Source organism: Terrapene carolina, unplaced genomic scaffold, assembly GCF_002925995.2.
Source record: "Terrapene carolina triunguis isolate 2854851 unplaced genomic scaffold, T_m_triunguis-2.0 Scaffold238, whole genome shotgun sequence".
NCBI lineage: Eukaryota > Metazoa > Chordata > Testudines > Emydidae > Terrapene > Terrapene triunguis.
This window is the reverse complement of record NW_020664589.1, coordinates 2,202,787-2,216,550: the sequence shown is the minus strand read 5'-3', so window position 1 is coordinate 2,216,550 and position 13,764 is coordinate 2,202,787. Positions and strand designations below refer to the sequence as shown.

At 42.0% G+C, this 13,764-nt stretch overlaps 1 protein-coding gene across 9 annotated transcripts in view; it reads left to right on the top strand.

The window, feature by feature from the left end:
• The first annotated feature begins 458 nt into the window (after positions 1 to 458).
• TNC (tenascin C) overlaps positions 459 to 13,764 on the top strand; it is a 96,893-nt gene continuing 83,587 nt past the window's right edge. For 2 of the 9 annotated variants that reach the window (XM_026657318.1, XM_026657317.2), the window contains exon 1: positions 462 to 676. The gene's annotated coding sequence lies outside the window, so the exon portion shown is untranslated. Of the gene's footprint in view, positions 677 to 13,764 lie in introns of all 9 variants that reach the window. The other 7 variants (XM_026657322.2, XM_026657321.2, XM_026657315.1 and 4 more) reach the window with 6 other exon arrangements.

Genomic DNA, 13,764 nt, shown 5'->3' with positions numbered 1-13,764 from the left:
GGGCTGCGATGTGCGAGAAGCATCTTTGGAACCGGAATCCTGCTTGCCACCCTCCTGTTCTTACTGGATTTTGTTTCGCAGCATTAATAACAGGGGGAAAGACTAAAAACTCTGATGATATACTTTGCTGATGCTGTAAGGAAAATTTTCTCCTCTGAGTCTCTTGGTTTGACCTGTCTTTTTTTTTTTTTTTCCTCCCTGGTGGAGCCGGGGGTTTCCTTCTCCTTCTTTAGCCATAAACTGCGTGCAAATACCTTGTGTGTGTATGTGTGTGTGTGTGTGTGTGTGTGTGTGTTTCAGTTTCACAAGCTACCCCACGCTCCAAAGGGACTCGGGAGGCTGTTCCTTTAATAAGCCAACTGGAAAAAAAAAAAAAAGGGGGAAAGCTTGCCTTGAGGCATCCCATTACAGTGGAATGAGACAAGGATCAGGGCTTCTAGCTCAGCTATAAAAACCAGGCAGAAGCTGGCTGCACTGAGCACAGTCTGCCTTACTGTCAAACATCTCTCTCTCTCTCCCTCTCTCTCCAACACACCCAGACTATAAGACAAGGCAACTTTTTCTCAGTTTTGACAGGACAGCGACAAAGTGGAAAGGCGGTTGCTGACTTTTCCATCCTATTTTATTTCCTGGAGGCTGCTCGTGGTGGGATCTAATTCATAGCAAAGCTGGTAAGGTAAGTCTGTTTCAGCACAAATGGCTAAATCTAAAAAAACCCAAAACAACAACAACAACAAACCCTCAGGAGCTTTTTTTCTTTTTTTTAAGTTTGCAATAATAGACTGTGCCCTAGTGAACTTTACAGTCATTGCTTTTATTCAGTCTGAACTGCCAGAGGATCTCATCTGGGAACATGTGTTCATGAAGTGTGCATGCGTTCAGGCTGTTTTTATTTTCTGATGTTTGAGATAATCAGATGAGTGTCTCAGTGGCATTGGCCTGAACAAATGAATGAACCAATGAATGAATGAAGGAGCGCTGGGATTGCTGAGCTCTAGATCTGGGGAAATGCAGACAAAATTTGGATGACAAGGTGGGTACAAAATGAGTGTTGGAGGGGAATTCTTGAGGTGCGCTTTGCTACTCAAGTAACTAAAGAAGGTGTCCCCACTATCAGATCAAACTCACTTCTAATTCTTAGGCACTTCAAATAATTGTCATCACTAGACTGTTAGGTATGAATTGAAAAGAGTTGGAAGGTTTTCATTTTTAATTGGCCACTTCCCTTGCATTTTTTTCCCTCACCTTTTTTTCTCTTCCCCTTCCCCCCCCCCCCCCCCACTGGGCTCCAGTTTCTTCCACAAGTACAGTGACATCTGACTCTGTATTGGGGAACAAAAGACAGGCAGCCACAGCTAGTATTTTATTACTAAGTATTTAAAACGGGAGGACAAGGGGACTCCAGGGCAGAGGGTTGAAATTCTGCCATCATGATAGGTAAAAACGAGCCACTTTCTGTATGAACCAGAGCTACTTTCTCATGCTTAACCAATTACTTCCCTGTGCATTACAATTTTTGGCATTACTAGTTATCCCGTTGGCTTAAATTGCTTCCGATGATAGAGAAGATTGTAATCCTTGGCTTTGTTTAATGGTTAAGTCCTACTTCAGAACTTTCTGTAGTGACATCATTTTTAAGTGTTTGTTTTACAACTTAATATCTGGTTAGTGGGAAGAACTGGGTTTTGGCTAGTATTTTCATTTTGACAAAACTTTCATTGCACTGGACAGATAAAATGTTACGTTTATGCTGCCTGGCATAAATGGAAAACCATGACACGTCTCTAGTGTACAATAGACACACACATAGTCCAGAGGCACAAGAAAGGTATTCTTTACTAACTCTTCATTTATACAGAAGCTAGAACAAAAGCCAGTATACTGCAGTTATTCAGTGAATAGGGCAGAAAGTCTGATGTAGTATCTTTTTTTCCACCAGTTCATTTAGCAAATGTCTTCCTTTAGTGACATTTATTCCCCTCCTTATGTTGGAATAAAGTAGCAGAGAGGAAAACGTATAACTACACACATTAAATTAGTTAAAAAAAAGCATGCTCTATCTAACATGTATCAGAGTGCCTGTATGTGCCTTGAAATGATTTAAAACCAGAGCCTGCAAATGGTATGTACTGTTTGATGACTTAGCAAGTATTAACTCTTTTATAACAGAGAACTAAAAAGAGAGCTAGATATGGAATGAGAGTTTTCTCTTTTGTGTCTTTTCATTTCACATTTCTAAGCAATAAATCTTAAAAATCAGATTTTTTTTAAATCAAATTAACATGCTCAATTAAAATCAAGCTGAACCAGTAACCTCCCTGGGTGTTCACACCCGTTATCGGAGAGTTCATAGTCAGCCTCATGCTGCAGCTGGTCCCCCGCTCCAGTATCAGCCCAGCAAAGAGATTGCATCTGAAATGAACATGGGGATTAGCAGCTGTAAAACAGCAGAGTAAAAAGGGACTAGTCAAAAGACTCCATCCTGCCCACACCCTCACTGGCCCCATTGCATTCAATGTCTGCAGCAAATTACTATTCATGTGCCAGATTTTCTCTTCATTAATGTCATCCCATGTCTCCTTTCATCCCAGAGAAGAGGCTTTTCTAGTTACTGTATTGATGCTATCCATGCCATTGGAAGAGCCCTATGATCCACAGAAAAGTATGCATCTTGCAGATTAGAGCACTGAGTCTTGTCTGACAGCAAAGCTGGTGTCATATAGCAAGAGGTGTCAGACAGGACATATTGCTGAACCCGCCCCAATAAACGGAGACCTAAAAAAACCTCCGCCCTTCCATTGAAGTGCTGCTGGGTGCCCCATAAAATTTGACTCAGAAGCACTTCCCAAAGTTACTGTAACTCTGGCCAGAGTGCATAACTTTTATAGGGAAATCCCTTCTTTTGCTAGTCCTATCACGCTCAGGATAGACTGTCTGCCCTCTCCCTCCCCCAAAATAATTGCAGTTATGCTTAACTATCATGTTACCAGCCTGGAATTTCAAAAGGTGTTTGACGTTAGATGGGGTGGCTTATTCATCCTAAACCTGCCATTTATAAAATCCCTATAATAAACTAAAGGGCTCTTTCATAGGTGCAGATGTTCTGGTGATGCTTTACCAAGACTGTCAAAGCTCTCTTGAGTAAAGATATTCTGTCACTTAGGGATAAGCAAGACCAGATTAGATCGCTGCAGAGTCTATAGTTCTTGGGGTAGGTTCCATACTCTCCTTCCTTCTCTGCTGTCAAAATACAGAACTGAAAATGGATTTGAATTGCAAGTCTAAAGCTTAGCATCTTCATAACCTCAAGGGATATCATCATGTGAAATAATGGCCAGCCCCTTACAGCTGTTTGCTACTCTTCTGATATTACACATCTCATCTAATGTTTGCCTAGGCGTGTATGACTTTGACACGTAAGGCATTTTGGATGCAAAGGCACAATGGAAAATGCTAAGTATTAATCATTTGGTATTTTGGATTGCATGAATTGACAATGGCGAATGTGAATTTATACCAGTCAGCTGGTGTACCTAACATTACATAACCTCACCCTTGCAGAGCTGCTAAGTTGACATAGTGAATTAACTTGAATTAGAGTGTAATAAACCTCTTACTGCATAAGATCTGGGTTCAGATTTGAACTTGGACACAAGCAAAAAAGAGTTGGGTGGTCTCTGCGTAGTTACCAACTAGCCATTTGTCTACCTTACAAGCTCAACACATCATTAAACATAAGAGACGCAGGGAGGTTGAAAATTACTCCAGTCTGAAGTCTGGGGCTTGATATATTCAGCCCTGGACACATGCCATAAAGGCACTGCTAAGTAAAGGGCCACTGACAGTTTTAAGGTCCAATATCTCATAAACCTCCAGGGTTAGAAATGCATGATTTATACTACTGGAAAGTTAGGAATGTCATCTTTCCAATGGCAGAAAGCATTTGTTTTGAACTCTGGCCGGCTGTAAGTTATTGGTTTGTAAAAATATGTTCTAATTTACCATCTTGTTTCTCCCCACCTACCTCACTTAAATTCTTATATGGCTTCCCCCTCCCCCCCCCCCCCCCCAGCAGCACTGTCTCAGGAACTGAGACTTTCACAAAAAACAATAATTTATAAACTATATAAGCCTGAAAATATTGTAAAGCACTAATACCTAATCCTAGCAGTTTTCCAGATAATAGCTGCAATATGATCACAGAAAGCATGTTACAACTGAAGGGGGGAAACTAACAAAGATGGGAATCAGCATGACATCATTTTATGGACCAGTCTCACATGACCTTCCAGGGTTAGAAATATTATGGCAGACAATACAAATCATTTTAGGGCCAGTAAAGTTTGGTCCTAGATTTGTGCCTGAAAATATACTTGAGTCCCTGGGCCAAGGAATGGAAGAGCAGGGGACAGTTGCAGATCAATATTGAGCTATGAGATTTACTCTCATTGGTGAAGTGCTTTGAGATCTATGGATGGAAAGGACTTCCAAGGGCCTGATCCAAAGCCCATTGAAATCTACTATCATGATCAGTGATGCTTGAACAATTTTTATAATGGGGGTGCTGAAGGCAGAAACCATGTATTTGGGTTGTTATTACTACTCCAAGTCTGGGGGTGCTGCAGCACCCCTAGTTCCAGCACCTATGACCATTGCCTTCAGTGGATTTTGGATCGGATCTCTTAACAAGCTGTTTTTGTTATGACTACATTAGTTTGGGGTCTCTTTGTGCTCAGTGTTGTATACACATGTAGAGACAGTCCCTGTCCCCAGAACCTTACAAATAGACAAGACCGAAACATCGTTACTGATGGCTTTAAAAGTTCTTTGTGGGATTCAAAGGAAAGAAGCGAAACGACCGTTCTTTGTGGAAGAAGAAAAATGTCAGAAGCAAAATGAACAACTCTCAGATACGTTGTCGAGCTCTTTCAGTTTCCACTGAGCTGTGGGGTGTGTACAACTTAACCATCCCTGTCGATGGCGCGCTCTCTACTTGTGCGTTCCCCACTCCAGCCAATCCAAGTTGACATTAAATGCCTTCTCCATGTGGGGAACGTTAACAACTGGGCATTCTTCCAGTAAATAAAATTCCCCAAAGTGTGATGGAACTAAGCTGCACAAAATGGTTGGGATGGAGTGGGAGGGGATTCTTTGGGACAAGGGGTATCTATGGGCTTAGCAGGATGGTTGGATGCATAAAGAAGGAATATTATGAAGTCCCTAGTGCTGTGCAGAAAAAAATCCTTTACCCATGGTCTTTTTCTAGCACTAGTAAATAGGAGAAAAGCTGTTACAACGTAAATGTGATTTGGATTATATATCTTTCATCATACTTGGATGAGAAAAAATATCTTCTTAGGATTTCTCTTTGTGTCATTCACACACCCCAAATCCCATTGCTAATACACACAGCAATATAGGGCCATATCCTCGGCTGGTTTAAATCGATGTAGCTGCATTGACTTCAGAAGAACTAGGCGAACTTACACCAGTTGAGGACATAGCTCACAAACTGTCCATAATAAAACACAAGTAAGATACTGCTCCTTGGGCTATGGAGTCAATGGAAATGAGGTCCCATCTACCTCCCTCCCCCATATATATAAAAGGGTTATTTGTAAGTTGGATTGAAAAGACAAATTCATTCCGAGTTGACTCAGACATTCGAAATATCCTCAAATTCACATCCTTAATGGTGTTGCCACTGTCATTTCAATTAAACTAATCTTGGCTGTTACCAAGTTTTAAGAATTTCTAACCAGAAAATCCCTGTCTGCAAATAGCCTGTGGCATTTTGTATTCTTCAGAAAATGGAGGGTACCCTTGCCAAGTTTGCATTCAGTCATCCATCACGTATAAGCCATTCTTCCTCAGCAATAGGGGAGCTCTGGTGCCTACTTATAAAGATTACTCACACAGAAAACGCTTTCCTTTTAACCAGAACTGCATGAGGAGCAGAAAGGAAGCTTTCTTCAATTCATATAGCTGTTTGGTTTCCAAACCCTTAACAAAAATGATATTGTTTCATGGCTAGAAAACCTATTCTTTTTAGCAATTGACTAAGAAGAACATGGTGATGGAAAAGAATTCGTTTTAATACAGACGCAAACAAAAAATCAAATCTTAGAAATGAAAAAGGTCTGTCAGGGTATCTCTTAGATATCTTGTCCATCCCTCTGCTGAACTGTAGATCTAGCAAGAGATGAATTGGGTATAGTTTTAGACTGAGGTTTTCAAGATGGCCCACGGAGGGGTGCTGAACTCATTTATTTTCCTTTGAAAATCGCTGGTGTAATGGCCCTGATTCAGCAAAACACATGTTATAATCTGTCCTGATTCATCAGAACAATTGAAACACAGGCTGAAAGTGAAGCATGTAATTCAGATCCTTGCTGTACTGGGGAGTTAATCTTAAAGTTTAACTCTGTGGGCCTGCTTCTTATTTACCCTTATGCCTCTTGACACCACTGTGTAAAATAGTCTTAGAATGGGTGTAATGTTTTTCACTTTTGATGCTCAGGCCTCTCAATCCTTAGTCCGGTGGGGTTGCTTTTACACACACACACACACACACACACACACACACGTATGTCATTATGGTTATTGGTATCTCTAAGGTGCCCCATACTGTGGTACTTAAGCATCACTACACCAGATTGCTTTCCAGGAAAGTGATCAGATTTTCATTCCCCCATGGGCTCACAATCACAGTGACCCAATGATCACCCAGTTACTGCACTGCCAAGTCTGATATAAAGAGTACAAGATCCAAAGAGTGTGACATGCCAAAATGGGATAGAAATAGATTTCCACTTGCCTGGTCTCTCTCAATCTGACTCTGATCTGGTCACACTTCTGAAGCTATTTTGCTGTTCTACTAGTCTTATTTTACTGATTATATCAGCTTTGATATGGTACTGCCATAGGCATTTTGGGAAAGTCACTTTATACACGTGATTTATTTATTTGGGATCTCTTAAGAGCAAATTATGAACCCTTTACTCATATTGGTGATCAATTACTTCCACAAATACCCTCATTGGCACTACTCGGAGTAATGCTCATCATTGTGAGTAAGGGGTTTACAATCTGGCTCCAAATTAATAGTGTTGTTTTAAAGGGGCAGGGCCTGATTCTCAATGGATGGGTAAGGAATGGTGTCCCTAGCCTCTGTTTGTCAGAGGGTGGAGATGGATGGCAGGAGAGAGATCACTTCATCATTACCTGTTAGGTTCACTCCCTCTGGGGCACCTGGCACTGGCCACTGTTGGAAGACAGGATACTGGGCTAGATGGACCTTTGGTCTGACCCAGTACGGCCGTTCTTATGTTCTTATGCCACCGTACACTACACTGAAAGTATGAAGGAGCCTCACATTGGGTGTAAATATAACTTGCAATTGGTGTAAACTTTAAAGTCCCTGTCCACGGCCAGATGGGTGCAAAGGGCTTCGTGTAAATGAGAATCAGGCCTGAAGTGTCTAATTTGTCTTCAGTTGCTTTATATATGGACAGAGCGTATCCTATTAACTGTTAGTATTGCACTCAGAGTTGGAAAGTTGAGTGAGACCTAATGCATAACACACCGAGCTAGTTGTATTGTAAAGAAACTTCAGCTTGCTCAGGATGCAGCTACATGTGTTGACCTGATTCGCATCCCTGTAAGTCAGGAGGAACCTCTCGTGGAATTACACCAATGTAAAACAGGTACGAGTGAGAGGAGAGCTGGGTCTGTCGAATGCTTTCCAGTGGATAGAACGTATTACACCTGTGCTTCACCAACGTCATTGTTTGAAATTCATTTCATTTCTGCATGCAATTAAAGGGATCGGTTTTCCTCTGTGCAATCAGATGAGCTTAGACACTGCAGGCCAAATTCTCTGTTGATGTAAGTGTGTTGACTTCAATGGAGATCTGCTAGCATAAAATTGGGCCCTGCTCCTCAGGTTCCACAGCTCAAGTTGCAGTCAGACATGGCTCTGGTGTGGATAGATCCCAAGTGAATATGCTCGAGAGAATGGGTCAGGATATTCTTGGAGGATTCTCAAATCTCCCTTCAGCTCAGCAGAGCCTCAGTTTGTTACATTCCGAACAACGTACAAGGTGTCTCTGTTTGTGCAGACTTCTTGCACGAGTGCAGTCATTGATTCAATGCACCACTTGCTCAGAGCTGTTCCCCTACATGATAAAAGCTTATGCTTGTCAGAGAATAACAGAGTTCTCACTTTTTGTTTGGGTACAGCAAGTCAGATACTTTATTTTCTCTCTATCAATTGCATAGAGGGAGAGAGCTAAACAGGTCTCTCAACAGGTAAACAATTACAGCAAGCATTTATACCTTTTGTTACAGACAATAATGAGCAACAGCTGCATTTTGTTTATACATAGGTCATTCTGATATCTTGTTTTGCTCACTAATGTAGACTCTTAGTCTACATTCCATATTATCTACACATTATCTACACAAGGTTGCAACAACTTCTCACACAGTTCTTTCCCACTCGCCTCACACATTCCTCGCTTCTACAAATCTCACGTTATTAGGGTTACAGTTAGCCTGACTCTTCCTAACGAACTGTCATACATTGCATCCCCTTCCTGTCAGTTCTTTCTCTGCTTCCATGTGCTTTACATCAAAGTACCAAGGAGCATTTCAGGCTGAGTTAAGGAGGAAAGATCCACTACTTGTTTCAAGTGCTTTGCACCCATTTCCCTCGTGGCTTGTGGATTTGATCTGTGGGGGGGGGGGGGGGGTGAAGGAGGGGGGGGGGGGTTGCACTCTCTGGAGTTGACTCCATCCCATCTCTGCCTGTCAACAATATTTTTTGTTCATAAAATAGAGGGTTTAAGGAAGGATCTACTACTCCACTGCTGGTTTCCGAAGAAGCAAGTTCTTGATCCATTATCTCTGACAGAATTAGGCCAAGCAGCTATCTAGCCTTGAGGGAGACGGTCTTCTAGGAATTATTTCTGTGGTCTCATGTGTTGGTAAAATGTGCATATTCCTGCAAATTTAAAATGTTAGTACCAAGGACAGAGGAGTTCTCAGCTGGGATGGAATGCAGGCCAAGTAAACCATGAATTCTTTAAAAAATGAGGGGTTGGCTCAAAGGAAGGTTGCCGGCTCACTCCCTCGGCACCTATTAAGAGGAAGTCCTAAGCCCCCGGGGGTTGGAAGGGAAGCAGTGATATTTCACATAGCCGAGAGCAGTGTATGTTTATGGTGAGGTCTGAGGAAAGCATCATCCCAATGTGTAATCTGCAGAGCTGGAATAATTATGTGGTTAAAGCAAAGCAAAATTACAAACTGCAGTGCAAATAACCACAACCGTCACTTAAAATATCCTCCTGCCTTCTAACCGATTGCCATCTTAGCCATTCATAGCTTTTAAACGCTTTGGCTTTTTCCACTCCAATGCACAAGTGTGCCAATTGTGTTCTCTAGTTACAGCTAAGTCATAAAGAAAGAAGAATACCACTCCGTTTGCCTCTATATACAAAGTTCCCTCTACAAAGTTAACTTAAAAGAAGGGACAGTGGAATGTTTGGCTTATGGAATGGGACACTGGATAAATGCATGCTGGCTTTGTGACCCCAGTATAAATCCTTTCACTTGATAACATGGTGCTTTATTTTCATAAGAGCCCACGTTCTACGAAATAGACCAAATTACAAGACGAATCCTTTGATTGGGTAACTCCATGGAGGGATGAACTTGAACTTGGCTTGTTATATCTATAGGCTGTGTGTGAGCATAACCTCACCTTTGTGCAAAATGAACGTTCATTTAAATAGGAATGAATATTATCTGTTGATCACATCAGTGCTTTACTCCCTAACTGCAAGTTTTAGCATAATTGCAAAACTCTTTTTAAAAACATAACTGTTAAGTGTTTACTGTGATAAAAAGCAAAATCAAAAGTGAAGAGATGCTATTAGTCAAATTACGCTCTCCTTCCCACCATTGTAATTCTAGCGTATTGCATTTGGCAAGTGTGGAGTCACTCTGGATTTAAACCAGTGTCTCTGAGGAAAAAGGTGCAATGAAAATCTTAGAATATAGAAAAAGGAATCAGACGCCCAAAGTATGCATAAGGGATTCAACGTGTGTGAAATGTGTTTGTGGTTATTGATCAGATCTTGAAAGCTCCATTTTGTTTTTACACATCTGTGACGAACTGGGACTGTTCTTACTGTGGTCTTTGAATGCTGACAGGGGAATGTGGCTAGGATGGTCTGCATTGGGGGATGGGAGACTGGCCGAGGGAGAATACCTGAGCATGTAACATGAGAACCCAGGAAGGGGTTAGAGGCCAGGTGACACCTTTGCCCAGGAAACTGAACAAAGGCTGTGGGAGGGGTGGCTGAAGGGAGAGTTTCAGGAGCTGGCTGGTGGAATGGCTGGGAGGCAGACAGGGCTCTGACCTCCCGAGGGGACTGTGGTGCCCTGGGACCCCAAGATGGACCTAACTGGGGGGGATCCTGTTGTCTGTGCCTGCAAGACCTGTCTTGGACTGTGTGCCTGTTGTCTAAATAAACCTTCTGCTTTACTGGCTGACTGAGAGACATGGTGAATTGCAGGAAGCCGGGGGTGCAGGGCCTGGTGTCCCCCCACACTCCGTGACAACATCCTCATCAGTATTGTTGACCCCGAGCGTTCAAAAACCATGAACCTGGCCTGAAAATTAGGACATGAGGGGGGAAGAGGAGGCTCATTTTATTTCTCTTATGGTTTCTAAGCCTTTAGGTCACACTGTCTTCCTGCTTTTAAGCTTTTTCCTGCAACTAGAAGGCTAGAAATGTACTTAAAACAAAGAAAACCTGTGGGAGTTTTGGGTTTTTTTTAGATAACATGATTCCAGGAGCTGGGTTTTTAAGAGAAATACCAAATATCACAAGACTCATAATATCATGAGAGCTGGCAACAGTGAACTACTCTTAGTTGCCCCTCTACTTTGTTGATATTAGTTGGCAAATTTATTGGAGGTGTCTCAATGGTGGATTTGAGGAGAGATTTGAATGCAGTAAGGGTGGTGGTCTTGTGGACAGCTCTGAAAGGACTCCTCATGCATAGAGAGTAGAATGGAAGAAACTGCAAAGATTTTTTTGAAAGAAGCAGACAAACAGGCCATCTAGGGAAGCATCCTCTTCAGAGAGGTGGTGATGGGAAGCGGGGCGAAGCGCTGAGTCTGAAGGCTTTCCCGTGAATACTGCTGCTCTGTGTTTCTAGGTGCAGTGGTTAGGCTGAGAAAACACATGTTTAGATGTTTGGTTACAGTCATTCTCGCTCACATTCGTGGGATAAATTAATCATCAACATTGGGTGGAGAAGAAATCCAACCCCATAGCACATTGCTGGAGGTTTTATTACTTTCCTCTGGAGCAATGATAGTCAATGTGTTCTTTATTGTGGACTACTTACAACAGATCAAGGAGACTCCCCTCCCAATCACACACATTCTCTGTGGCCACTATAGTGCAAGGGAACATGGAAAAGGAATATTATGGCAGAACTGGAGACACGGGGAAAATCAAATCACTTTAATACAATGAGTTGGGCCGTTTTTGTCCCTTATTCTGTAGCTGTGTTTCTTTCCTTCTCTCTGTGTTGTCCACCATCTCTTCTGATCTGCAGCCCCCACTGTCGCCCTCTTTGCCAGTTAGTTCTGTTGGCTAACTCTCTCAAACTGCATATTTCATCTGCAAACTTGACCATAATTGAATTTACACCAAAGAAACACCTGTTAAGGAGACTTAATTGCTGTCCTTGATGTCTGCCTCGCAACCCCAAACAGGTATATAAGGGGGACGCTGCTTCAGAATTGATTCACATGACGTTCAAATGATGGTTGCATTTTGTGACCAATGCATCTCTATGGACTATTTGGAAGTAAGCTACTCAGATTCCATGAACCTGTTGAACAATGTCCGGTCAGCATTACTAAAGGAGAAACTTTCTTTGCATTGAGTGGACACCATACTGTGATTAGAGGAGTGTGAGTGGGCACTGATGGACTTTCACCCTTCTTGACTTCATTTATGTGTATTTTGGTTTTGGCTTAGTAATAACAACATACTGTATTGCACCTTCATCCAATGACCTCAAAGTGTGGCAGAAATGTGAGTAAGCTGAGTTTTGAGACACCCCTATGAGGCATTATGTGCATTTTACAGACGGCACAGCTGAGGCAGAGTCCAGTGGCTAAAATGAGAGTAGATCTGTAAGGTGGTGTATGTTAAAGAAAACTGTCTAAGAAATACTTTATTCCACTTACCAGCGTGTAAATCTGAATGAAAAGAAGTCTAAATTTATGTCACTTATGTTTTTTTCCAACCCTTTAATTTACAGCTTCTTAAATATGAGAATAAAGCACAGGGCATTTTAACTTACAGACTCCTGTTAGTTGCATTTCTTGCCACACTTTCATATTCTGGCCCATCTCTATGTGAGTTACCCCAATCTAGAGGAGAACTGATTCTTAGGAACGTGTAAGTTACATGTTAATAGAAGAAAGCCTCACTCATGTCTTAGTAAGTCAGTCACTGTAAGCTGGGGTAAATTACATATTGGCGGGTGCGGGGTCAGAAGAACAGCAACTTAGACTCCTTCTACATGGAATTACTGGGCCAAATACTGCTCTCATGTACCTCAGTATAAATTCAGAGTAACTCCATCGATGTGTAAATGAGAACAAAAATGTGCAGTTAGTCTTAACTTCTCTGGGCCTAATTCAGAATTGATGCTAAGTGACTTGCCCAGCATCAGGCAGCAAGTCCGCAAAAAACCAGGAACAAAAACCTAGAAGTTCTGGCTCCCAGCTTCTGACCGTTGTGACCTGATGGAAACTAACCCTTCTGGGCTATGTGAAATGGACTGCCAAAAGTCTATGGATGGTTGCTGAAGAAACAGTGGGGGTTCTGGAAATGAAACAGAGCTTTGTATTTGAAATTAACATAAGTTGCTATGATTAATACAGAGAAGAATACAAACGTCAGAGTTTGAAACTGTGTCTGTGAAGGACTCGGCGTAATTCAAAGTGAAGTCACTTATGTCTACCCAAAAAATGAGCTCCGGAGAAAGTGTAACTTGGCAAAGAAACTTTCCAAAGACAAGTTTAGAAATCTGTAGATCTTTTCCAGCCCTGCGTACATCTTTGCTAAAGGCAGGAAGAGCAAGAGTAAGCAAATACTTTCACTATTAGGAACAGTTTTATTAAAAGGTACAGATTGTAGGACTGATTTTGCTGCATGATTAAGCACAAATGTTGCTTTGGCTGTGGAAGGCTTTTTACTGGAAAAGGCACTAATCTGGTTTTTAGCTTCCTTGAGTGCTGCTTATGGACCTGTTTCCATATTTAAGAGTCCAGCAGCCCCATATGGGTCTGCACAAACTAATGGGTAAGACTGATTTCTGTGCTGCAAATGCAGGGCGGGGGCGGGAGGGGGGGCAGGGGAGTTTATAACAGGACACAAAACAAATGGAAAGTGCAAACCCAGACCTTCTGTTTCCATGGAGTCATTTTGAGAAGGCATATTTCTATAGTTCCGCTTCCGTTTTTAGAACAGAGCTCTCTTTTTTCCCCCTGATTTCATCCCCTTGTTGCCGTTCACATTGCTGATATATACTGCTGTTTCTAATCTATATTCTTTGTCTGTGTTGTATCTGCCAGAGGCGTTTTAATTCCAGCCCTGGAAACTACAGTAAGAATGGAGATTGCTTTGCAGTTTCGGGAGGGGCGTGTGGGGAGGTGGTAGTGAGCAGATG